The following is a 12565-nucleotide window of genomic DNA, read 5'->3' on the forward strand; positions in this document are numbered from 1 at the left end:
GATATGAATCTGTAGTATGGTTGTGGATTCTTCTACTATGACAGTCCTTGTGACACGGACTATCACTTTGCAATGTTCTTAGTTGTCCAAGACACTTATGGTAGGGTGTCCGATATGCAAATGGTTGTGCATTCAAAAAGAGACCACATGGTGCAAGAAAATGCAGCCCTAACACTCACCTCCAAAGGGTAACTTCTGTTAAGGACCTCATGAGATGGCACACTTGTGTGGTCTACAAACACAACAACCTAAGCTTTTCAAAGGATGGAGATGCAAGAAACAAGGAACCTTGTTCTATATAACACCTCTGGTGGGATCATTCGGCAGCTTTTTTATTATCACACTGGTACCCTACTGCGAGGTTAGAAGTTTATATTAGGCTTAGAAATCTGATGTAATAGAAAATAATGTAAATATTATAGAAACTTTACTGTTTCTATTCATCAAGATTCATTATATAAATAAGGTAGTCATATAGCAGTTCAACTACTATTTAACAACTACCAAAATTAAAATGTATAACAGTGTAAGGTGGGACAGAAGCCAATTGCAAACACTGCTACAAAGAACACGAGCAAGGGCCTTTTCTATTGTACCTTTCTTCATGAGAGCTTTGGAATGTTTACAGCGCCTCCACCGGCTAAAATATATTTTAGGTTTCCCGACACACCTTAAGGTGTGCATTTTTCTTATATCCAGTTCGAGAACGAGTTTGTGAACATATATTCTCAAGGACTCCTCTCGCCATCAATAGTTATACTAGCACCGAAAGGATCTCTTTTCTTTAAATTAGATTCAGAGGGACATTTAAGGGTCTACTCCATTCTCCAAATAGCAAGAAGATCTTCCCCTAACTATCTACCATCGTTCACGAGAATAGTGGCTAAGTGCGATTATCCAAGAACATGCGGAGACTATGGCATTCGTACGAATGGTAAGTGCAGCTTGCCAACGGAAGGCAATGCTTTCAAGCTGACTGATGTCACAGAACTCAGTTTCGAATGCGTTCAGCGCATTCTTCTGTTGTGCTCTCAGAACAGTATGCGCCGAGCTCATCACTTTTTGGAACTAGAGCACGTTTCTTATTTTACTTATACTTACAACAACTCTTCAGAGCTAGGGTTGGTGTCAAGAGATGAATGCTAAACACTTTGCCACAAAAACTGCTCTTGCAAAGCTACATTTTTCAGGTACGGGGCCAATTTTTCTAGTGGTTATTGCTATCTTAAGCTCAATATATATTCTATGAAAAGTAACAGCCCAACCGATAGATTTTACAACTCCACTGCTTACATTAAATTTTGACCTAGGTCTATGTCCAAGCGCATTAAGCGCTCATGGGTTATTGTCATCATATGTACTTCTGTGGGTGGAGGGCAATGTCTATACAGCCACGAAAATGCACTTCCATACGAAGGAGAGGACTTAGTCAATTTTTTAAAAAGTTAGAAAAAGTAATGTAAAGAAAGTGCATTTTCGTGGCTGTATAGCCACGAAAGTGCATTTTCATGGCTGTATAGCCACGGGTAGGGTGGAGCAATAGCTCTGTTTATCTTATTGTCAGCATGGCTAAACAAGCCTCGAAATAGAGTACTAGAGTAGAAAGAAGAGGATGATGATGATGATCATGTTGATTGGCCGGCCTGCTTGCTGTTGCGGTTCTCTATTCAAGAATTGCAGGACGCTACAAATGGCTCTAGCATTCATTTGGGCGGTGGAGGATTTGGTTTAGTTTATGAGGGTGATCTGTCAGACGGCTCAAAGATAGCAGTGAAGTGCCTTGAAAGAGGACATAGAGAAAAGGGGTTCAGGATAGAAGTGGGAACGCAAGGGAAAATTGATCATCTTAATTTGGTAAGACTAAAGAATGTATAATTCATTTTGATATCAAGCCTCAAAATATTCTCCTAGACCAAAATTTGAATACGCAGGTGTCATATTTTGGCTTGGTAAAGCCGATTAATGGAGAGCAAAGTGTTAATTATTGTTAGTTGGACAGCTGTTATTTCTAACCCAGAAATAGCAGTAGTATTTATGGGTAGCTTGGACAGCTGTTCGTCCTTATCTATGTATAGCAGCATTAGTTATGGGTAGTTTGGATAGTTGTTTGTCCACTTGCCGAGAATTAGTAAATGGTTGCTGCAAGGATAATTATTTACTAATTTTAGTGATTCCCTTTTGTACACCTTGCAACCAATTCTATTATTGGCTGTCGAGTTGTCTTAATCTCAGCTGTTGGTTTGATTTAATCTCGGTCGTTGGTTTACCAATAGGAGTAGTATAAAAAGGGGTCATTGGGTCATTTGGAGATGAAGTTTTGGAGAAACATTTGTAGTGTTAGCAAACAATCTTGCAGTGTTAGCAAGGGCGCAGTGTTAGCATGGGGATAGCAGTGAGGAATATCAGCAGAAGAAATTAAGAGATTGTCAGAGTTCTGCCAGTGAGAGGCAAGGAATTTTGTATCTCTTGATTTGCTGAAGTTTAATATAATTCCTCATCTGTAGAACTGATTTTCCCTTAGGGGTTTTTCCAGAGACAATTTGTCCGAAAATATTGTGTTCATTGTGTTGTTTATTTCTTTCCATATTATATAAGTGAAGTTGCAGTTGTGTTATTTTTCAATATTAGCTGAAAATTTGTTTTTAGTAGTTTAATAATCATTTATGATAGGAGATTAATAATCAATGACTGCAATAGTTGATTTTTCACATGGTATCAGAGCATTGTTAAGGTAGAAGAGTTTTGCCCTAGGAAAAAAATTTTGATCTTTTTAGATTTATTATTACTTTAAACCCTTGAGATGGCTTCAGTTGGTTTGAGAGATCAGGATAGATTGGATGGTGCCTCAAATTTTGGTGTCTGGAAGGCCATAATTTCTTTATTGTTGGAAGAGAATGGTATCAAGGATTATGCTACTAGTGTTGTACCTGTACCAACGGATGCAACACAGCTTGCAGCATATAGGAAGGACGATGCCAAAGCTAGGAGGATTATCCTTGATGGTGTTAAGGATCATATTGTTCCACATATCGTAGAGCTAGATACGGTGAAGAAGATGTGGGACACCATTCTGAATCTATACCAGAACGCTACCACCAAGAGGAAGTTGATTCTTAGAGAGAAGCTAAAAAATACCCAAATGAATCAGGGAGAAGACGTCACAAGTTACCTCACCAAGCTTAGACTTGTCAAGGATGAGTTAGCAGCTGTTGGAGATAGCCCTAGTGATGACGAGCTAGTGAGAATAGCCCTAAGTGGGTTTACTAAACAATGGAGTGTCTTTATTCAAGTTATTAGTGGATGAGATACTTTACCAAGTTGGGATCGACTATGGACTGATTTCACTCAGGAGGAGTTTAGACTATGTCTTGTCAATGGGGCCAACAAGAGTCAAGAAAAATGAGGTGGAACAAGAGAACGTTGCCCTAGCGGGTAAAGGGAAAGCAAAGAAGGGATCTAGCAAAGGATCAAATTCACAAAGTGAAAAGAAGAAGAAGGACCTTTCTAAGGTCAAGTGCTTTGGATGTCATGAGTTTGGCCACTATGTCAGTGATTGCCCAGAGAGGAAGAAGGGTAAGAAGCAGGTGGCAGCTTCAGCAAGTGTGGAAGAACTCTCCAGTAGAATGGAAGATGAGTTTGCACTCATAGCTTGTATGGTTAGCTCAACCTCATAGTGTGTTTGGTATATAGATAGTGGGGCATCATTTCATATGACAGGAATTAGAGAGTACTTCTCCAGTTACAAGGAGGAGGACACCAACATCCAGATTTCTATGAGAAACTTGTCCAAACTCAACCCTATTGAGAAAGGGAGTATTTTGTTTTAGAGGGTGAATGGAAAGATAATTCCACTTCATGATGTGTTATATGTGCCAGGCTTAGGTATGAATTTGATTTTTGTATCTGTTCTTCAGGATAGGGGGTATAATGTACTCTTTAGAGGAACAAATGTGTTGATTAAGCATAAGGATTGGAAATCACCCATAACTATTGGAGTTAGGAGTGGTCGTCTTTATAGATTGCAATTTGATACTCCAAAGGCACTTATGAGCAATAGTAATCCTAGAGATCTTGGAGAGCTATGGCATAGGAGGATGGGCCATATTCATCATGGAGCACTTAGATTGCTTCGTGAGACTGATATAGGTGTTCCAGAGGTGAGCATAGAGCATGATGATGTATGTAAGGGATGTGTGTTGGGGAAGTTTGTGAAAGCATCTTTTCCAAGGAGTGACACCAGATCTAAGGGTGTTCTTGATCTAGTACATTCAGATGTTTTTGGACCAATGTCAATGAAATCTCTCAAAGGATATGAGTACTATATTACTTTTATTGATGATTTCTCTAGAAAGACCTGGATATACTTCTTGAAGACTAAGGATGAGGTTTTCAGTCGATTCTAAGAGTTCAAGGCTCTTGTGGAGAACTAGACAGGAAAGAAGATAAAGGTTCTTCGGTCAGACAATCGAGGCGAGTACAAAGGAAATGTCTTCCAGGAGTTCTACACTAGAGAAGGAATCAAGAGAGAATGGACTATTCCTTACAATCCATAGCCAAATGGAGTTGCTGAGAGGAAGAACCATTCTATATCAGAGGTAGCAAGAGCTATGCTACATGACCAGGACATGCCTCGTTACTTATGGGAAAAGGCGTGTAATACAACAGTCTACATTCAAAATAGAGTTCCACACAAGGTGCTAGGGAAGATGACACAAGAGGACGATTTCACAGGGAAAAAGCCATATGTTAGTCACTTCAGGATATTTGGGAGTTTGGCATATTGCCATATTCCTGGAGATACATGTACAAAGTTAGACCAAACTACGGAGAGGGGGTACTTTGTTGGGTACAGTGAGACCTCAAAGGCATACAGGATTTTCATTCTGGGGACTACAATAATTATTGTCAGATGGGATGTCAAGTTCATGGAGGACAAGGCATTCAGAAGATCCAGAGATTTGCCAATAGATGATCAGAGTGAGCAGCCAATAGAAGCTCCAAGACCAAATCAAGGGCAACAAAGCTCAAGTATAGTTACCAGTACGAGTGTAGACTCAGTTAGTGAAGATTCACAGAGTATGGAGCAACAAGTGCAATAGGAAATGCATCTAGAAGACTTAGAGGTTGACATTTCAATCTCTACAGTTGGCAGCAGGAACCATGTGGTTCCAGATACACAAAGGGATACTCAGGAGTTTGTGGGAGCTCCTAGGAAGAGTACTAGACAGCAAAGACAACCAGCCAAGTTCAATGACTATGTGACATTAGTTAGTCAGTTGGTAGATAGTGAGCCTTCTAGCTATCAGGAAACTGCAGAACATCAGGGTATGGCGAGATGCTATGGTTGAGGAATATTCTTCAATAATGCAGAATGATGTCTGGGAGGTAGTACCTAGACCAACAGATAGGGCTATAGTTGGATCATGCTAGATCTATAAGATAAAGCACGGTGCAGATGGTAGCATCGAGAAATACAAGGTGAGGTTCGTGGCAAAGGGGTTCTCTCAGAAGGAGGGAATAAACTATGAGGAGACATTTGCTCTTGTTTCCAGGTATACTTCTATACGAGATGTAATCTCACTTGCAACACAGATGGGATGGCAGATCCATCAAATGGATGTCAAGAAAGCATTCCTTAATGGTGAGTTGAAGGAGGAGGTATACATAGAACAACCAAAAGGCTTTGTAGCACACAACAAAGAGACCCATGTGTGTAGATAGAAGAAAGCATTGTACGGACTCAAGTAGGCTCCTAGAGCGTGGTATGAGCGCATTGATACATACTTGCAAAAAATGGGCTTTGTGAAGAGTGAACTAGATGCTAACCTCTACTACTTGATGGTTGGGGGTGAGATTCTCATTCTTGTTCTTTATGTGGATGACCTATTTCTTACAGGTTCACTAGGGCTCATAGTGGATTGCAAGAGGAACCTTGTAGAAGAGTTCGAGATGAAGGATTTAGGACTTATGCACTACTTTTTAGACATAGAAGTGTGGCAGACAGATGGGGAGATTTTTCTTGGTCAAGGGAAATATTGCATTAAAATCTTGAAGAAATTTGGGATGGAGAATTGCAAAGCCATGTCTACACCCATGATCACGAATTGGAGGAAGGTAGATACAACTAAGGAGAAAGATGTAGATCCCACTTTATATAGACAGTTGATTGGTTCGCTTATGTATTTGGTCAACACTAGACCAGATATAGCATTTGCAGTTAACTCTCTTAGTCAGTTCATGGTTGAACCAAAGAGAATGCATTGGATAGTGGCTAAGAATTTGCTACGTTACTTGCGTGGTACAATCAAGTATGGGATCAGATATGTTCGAGGTGAAGGTATCAAGTTGATAGGCTATACTAATGCAGATTGGGTAGGAAGTACAATAGACAAAAGGAGTACTTCAGGGTGTTGTTTCAGCTTGGGATTAGGAGTTGTATCTTGGTTCAGCAGGAAGCATAAGTCTGTGGCTCTAAGTTCAACAAAAGTAGAATACATAGTAGCTAGCATGGCAACATGCAAAGCTATATGGCTTTAGAAGTTGTTAGTAGCCTTGTTTGGTCAAAAGGTGGAGACTACTGTGATACATTGTAACAATCAGAGTTGCATCAAGTTGTCTGAGAATTCAATGTTTCATGATAGGTCTAAACATATAGATATCAGATATCACTTCATCAGAGATTGTGTACAAAGGGTAGTTGTTCGACTACAATACATACCTACAGATGAGCAGGTAGCAGACATTCTGACTAAGGCATTGAGGAAGGCAAAATTTATCTTCTTTAGAGATAAGTTAGGTGTCATGTAGAACAGCTTCCTCGCTAAGAGGGAGTATTAATTATTGTTAGTTGGATAGCTGTTATTTCTGACCTAAAAATAGCAGTAGTATTTATGGGTAGCTTGGATAGCTGTTCGTCCTTATCTATGTATAGCAGCATTAGTTATGGGTAGTTTGGACAGCTATTTTTCCACTTGCCGAGAATTAGTAAATGGTTGTTGCAAGGATAATTATTTACTACTTTTAGTGATTCCCTTTTGGACACCTTGCAACCAATTCTATTATTGGCTGTCGAGTTTTCTTAATCTCAGCTGTTGGTTTGATTTAATCTCGATTGTTGGTTTACCAATAGGAGTAGTATAAAAAGGGGTCATTGGATCATTTGGAGATGAATTTTTCAAGAAACGTTTGCAGTGTTAGCAAACAATCTTGCAGTGTTAGCAAGGGTGCAGTGTTAGTGTGGGGATAGCAGTGGGGAATATTAGCGAGAGAAATTAAGAGGTTGTCAGAGTTTTACCAATGAGAGGTAAGGAATTTTGTATCTCTTGATTTGCTGAAGTTTAATATAATTCCTCATCTGTAGAATTGGTTTTCCCTTAGGGATTTTTTTAGGGACAATTTGTTTGAAAATATTGTGTTCATTGTGTTGTTTATTTCTTTTCATATTATATAAGTGAAGTTGCAGTTGTGTTATTTTTCAATATTAGCTGGAAATTTGTTTTCAGCAGTTTAATAATCATTTACGATAGGAGATTAATAATCAGCGACTGCAATAGTTGATTTTTCGCACAAAGTGAAGTGGTAACCATGATGAGAGGGAGACCAGGTTATATGGCACCTGAGTTGTTGAACATTCATTTCATGGAGAAGGCAGATATATTTAGCTTTGGAGTCGTTTTGGTAGAAACTATCAGTGGAAAATGAAGCAGAGAGCTTTCAGACGAAGGCTTCTTTTCGCTGTTACAAGTTAAGAAAGAAGGAGGGAGGTTAATAGATTTGGTATTGCTAGGACTTGAAGATGAGGAAATGGGCATAAAAAGAGGTAGTAAAATTGTTAAAAGTGGGGATGTGATGTGTACAAGACAATTTTACGAGAAGACCAATGATGTCGATTGTGGTGAAGGCTTTGCAGGGATTAATACACTTTTGATGACGTTCCATCTGCGTTATCAGGCTTGACAGTTTCTTTTTAATAGTCACCCTAGCCTTCCATATTGTCTGGACCTAGATAATTTGATTTGTTTCTAGAGATTTTCCTAAGAAAACCCTCCCTCACCCCCCCACCCATGATCTCTTTTTTTTTACAAAATGTTTGAATAGGTCTTCTATGTAATCCATTAACTGTTATAAAAAGTGAAATAAGTCTATTTGAAAATGTTAACATGATCAAAGGGCCCTTGGTCTATTGGTGAAGTTGAAAGGCTCACAAAGAGCCCACCAGGGATCAAGTCTTGCTAAGTGCAAGACCCCTCGACACCTAAAAAGGAATGAGGCTGGGATCATGCTCCATATGAATTTGGCAGAATGGATACATGAGGCCAGGATCAAGCCACATGTGAATTTGGCAGAATGGATACCCCACAATCATTGGTTCTTAACCAAAGAGACTAGGTGAAGAAAACTAACCCCACAGTCATTGGTTCTTAACCAAAGAGACTATGTGAAAAAAACTAACCTCCATTAAAAAACAAAGAGACTAGGTGAAAAAAGCTGACTTAACATGACTAGAGACTAGAGGCTGCCTGCAATAAGATAAATTATTATGAGATTCGCTCCTATTATCCATGTTCTGACTTCTGACATTCTGACTTTACTTTTTCATCTTTAGACGAGCAACAGTGTAATCATTTTGCTAATAGTTTGTGTTGAGGGTTGAGCCAGTAAAAATTAATGGAGTATCTAATATTTTTCTTCTTTTTTTTGAATAACAAATGTTATGAACTACTGACTCTCATTTTTAGGATCTTGATATACCATGTACCAAGTCATTTCTTGAATACTGTGGTCCAATAAATGTTGGTTTAAGCTGTGCTTCAGAAAAAGTTACATTTTAGTGAAGAGTATCAATTATTGTTTACATATTTGACAATTCTAAAATTTATTAAAAGATTATGTATAAGATAAATTGTGCAAGTTTATTAATAAAAATAATTCATAATTATTAGGATATTTGTTATTGTGAAATATTTATAATTTAATTTAAGTTTTATCAATATATGGAAAGAAGACTGGTGCTCTCATCATTGAAAATATGTGAATAGCTATCTTTCCACCTTAAAAATTCTAGAGGGCGGCTTAAAAATGATCATTAGGAATAAATAGATCTCAGTAGACAAATAAAACAATTATTCTCTTACATATACAAGCTATGTAGTTTGGTCGTACATGACTAGAGGAAATAATTAAAATTTCTATAAAAAAATGAGGAAAAATTACTCATATCGATGTAACTATTCAAAGTCAAATAAACTATTTCTTTCCTCAATAAATGACAACTGTAGAATTAAAGCTTTAGCTTTATTTTTTCAATGATGACACTTATCTAAAGATAGCATAGGGCTTGTACATAGAGAACTGAAGTTTAATTTATGACCACTGTTTGGTGGTGTGTTGGTTCTTTGTTTTTTGTTCTGTAAGTATTTAGTCCTATAGACCCTTCTTGGTCTCCCATTAGACATTAATAAATTTATCTTATCTTATCTTATCTATAATGGGAAGCCATTTTTTTCTTTATTGTTAAACATCTGCAAGAATCGATATTGTGTTACCTCTGTTAATAATGGCTTAGCAAACCACACCTTTATTGCATCACTAGTTGTCTTTATTGGAAAATTAATGATCAACACTATGAGTAGATAGGGTCCAAATAAATTTTGTAAACGTGTTTGTGATTATATACTTATTTCATAAAATTTGCATAGTCAATCCGCTTTGATCCCAAGCCATAGGATGTAGACAATAATTTAGGTTTATACACATGGCAACTTATGTCCATTACAAAAAAATTCCAATATAAACTTGGAGGCATAATATGGAATAATGGGATGTGCTATCTTAAGAGATATACACCTATTGGTTGGGCTATACATCAACAATATGAAAGATAACCGTAAGCAACTTCCGGCATCTGATTGACCAATACAAGAACAAATTATTTAATTGGATTTAATTTTATCCTAGACCAAATCATTTAATGCATGAAGACTTCTTTCAGAAAAAACCATACGCAGAAAGGTGATAAGCTGAAATGGGTTACTTCAATGTGTTTCAGAATGGATACAGTAAGCAGGTCGTTGACAATATATTAAAATTATTTAGGATGTCATGATTTCAATGCATAATGTGTAGGACCACAATGAAAATCTTTAGCCATGTATAACATAAAATAAACTTTGAGTGGGAAAACAAGCATGCATACTAGCTCATTTGGTTGTTGCAAATATTTTACAATAACAAAATAACATTAAAACTGATTACCATAATGATTAGTATAATAATGGAAATATTCATATTAATACAAATATTAGTTGATTTACAATCAAACATAAATTTTAATGATTGTTTTTGTTTCTAGATTCAACTTTATATAATTTTTTATATTAATGTTTAATATTATGTGCTATGATCTATCTTCAAGCTAAATGAGAAAATCAGCAAAACAAAAAAAATCTGCACGTGTTCTATTTCATTGTGATGATGTACGACAAAGTGTGATATGAAATATTACTATAAAAAATAATACACAATTGAATCCTCCTTATGTTATTTCATCTTTGATGATAGATCACAAAGTAAGATTTAAACTATTGATTCAAGAATTATACACAACGAAATCTAGAGACAATTAAGTTTTCATATCCTAATCAACTATTAAGTATTCATGAAACATTTAAAAATCCCAAATTATGTAATTAACTTATCATATAAGTCTTTGATTTTGTTGAGGCGGAAGTTTTTTGATACCTAATTTTGTGTTCGTAATTTTCATGTCATACTATATTCTCTTTTCCTATTTTAAATTAAAAAAATAGTTAAGAAGTTCTTTCTATATATAGGGCATACAATTTGATTCATATGATTGTATTTCATAGAAAAATCCTTTTGAATTAAAAAATTTAAAATTTAAAAAAAATCAACCTTTTAAAATTTCATAAAATAAGAGATTATCATTCAATATAACTAAGACATATTATTTATTTGTTTATTTTTATAAATAAGAGGATGAAAACAAGAATAATCATTATTATTTGTTAATCTTGAGTAGACTCAAACCTAGGACCTCCCAAATAACAAGCTCACAATTTACCATTGTGTTGTAGGTTCTTGCCTAATAAATAAGAGAGATTACGAATAAAAACAAGAATTGTTTATTTTATTGTATATATATGAATCTAATTTATAAATTACATCTACAAAGAATCTACTAATAATAATCCAAGTACACTAAAATTGTTGAGTAGACCTTCCATTCTCTTTCCATTGATAGAACCCTCCTTCCTCTTACTGTCAACGTGCATGGATTGGGCATGTAATATAATACTAGACTATTTAATCGGAACTAGAATTCATTTTAATTTTTTTGTATTAACCTCCTTCAACAACCTAGACACTTATAAAATTATAATATAAAATCGTACATAAATGTCTTGTTAAATGGGATGAATGGAAATGATATATTTTTACTATGACATATCTTCTAAATTACTCTTAAGCATTGTCTTATATCTTATAAAGAACCATATTGAGTAATAGGTTTCTTATCAGTTATTTTGGAAGTGAATATATTCAAACTAATAAGAAAAATCAATTTAAGATACTTTGATATTCTAAATCCTTTCAATTTGTGATGAAATCTAATTTATAACATTATATAAATATCTAGTTATATTGTGTTATAGGTGAACACAAATTTTTTTTGTTTTTTTTTCCAGTATTGGAAGGTTGCACTCCAAAATATGTTTTGATACTTAATAGATAAAAAGAATAGGTAACCTAAGAAATGTGTTCACTAATATGTTCTAAAACCCCTTAAGAATCCTTACATCCATTATTATGTATAGTAAGGGGTTTTAAGATAAATTCCAACTGTATACCATACATTTATGCATTGTAAGTGATCCCAAGGGCTCAGAAAGGGTTCTAGGAATTTATCCAAATACCACTTAGGACCATTTAGGTCCCCTAATAATGCATCTTAAAGGTCCTTAAAGGACCTAAGGGGTTGTAACAAGTCTTAAGGGGTCATTATACATATGAATGTGTCCTAGGACCCTTTAACAACCCTTGCAACCCTCAAGATGCTATAGGGGGGCCTAAAAAACATTATTGTATCCTAAGACCTCTTATGCCCCACTAACACCCTTTAGGATCTAGATATTAATACATCACAGGGGTTCTAGAGGTCCCTAAGGTGTTATAAGGGATCTTAACAGGTCCTTAAACATATCACTATATCCTACTACCACTTAACAACTCCTAGAACCCCTAAGATATATGTTAAGGGGTTATAGGACATATTAATGTGTCCTAAGACCTATTATGACCCCTTAGGACACTTAAGGGTCCTAGAGAATACATCTTAAAGGTCCTAATGCTTTGTAAGGTGCCACAAGATGTCTTAAGGGTTCCTCAAAAATATTAATGTGTTCTAAGATACATAAACAATCCTTATAGACCATTAGATGTATGGTGAGTGGTCTTAGGACACCTTATGATAACTTATGATACATTTGTACATGGTAAGGGGTCCTAAGGGTTCACAATGTGTCTTAGGATAAATTAATGTGTC

General features: G+C 36.0%; 2 pseudogenes; one reads left to right on the forward strand and one right to left on the reverse strand.

The window, feature by feature from the left end:
* LOC149547248 (G-type lectin S-receptor-like serine/threonine-protein kinase SD2-5) overlaps positions 1-12565 on the reverse strand; it is a 113095-nt pseudogene that overhangs the window by 46373 nt on the left and 54157 nt on the right.
* LOC149547249 (G-type lectin S-receptor-like serine/threonine-protein kinase SD2-5) overlaps positions 4-12565 on the forward strand; it is a 35657-nt pseudogene continuing 23095 nt past the window's right edge.

The sequence above is a fragment of the Cupressus sempervirens genome, chromosome 7, assembly GCF_028749045.1.
Source record: "Cupressus sempervirens isolate cs-2001-9-10 chromosome 7, ASM2874904v1, whole genome shotgun sequence".
Classification (NCBI taxonomy): Eukaryota; Viridiplantae; Streptophyta; class Pinopsida; order Cupressales; family Cupressaceae; genus Cupressus; species Cupressus sempervirens.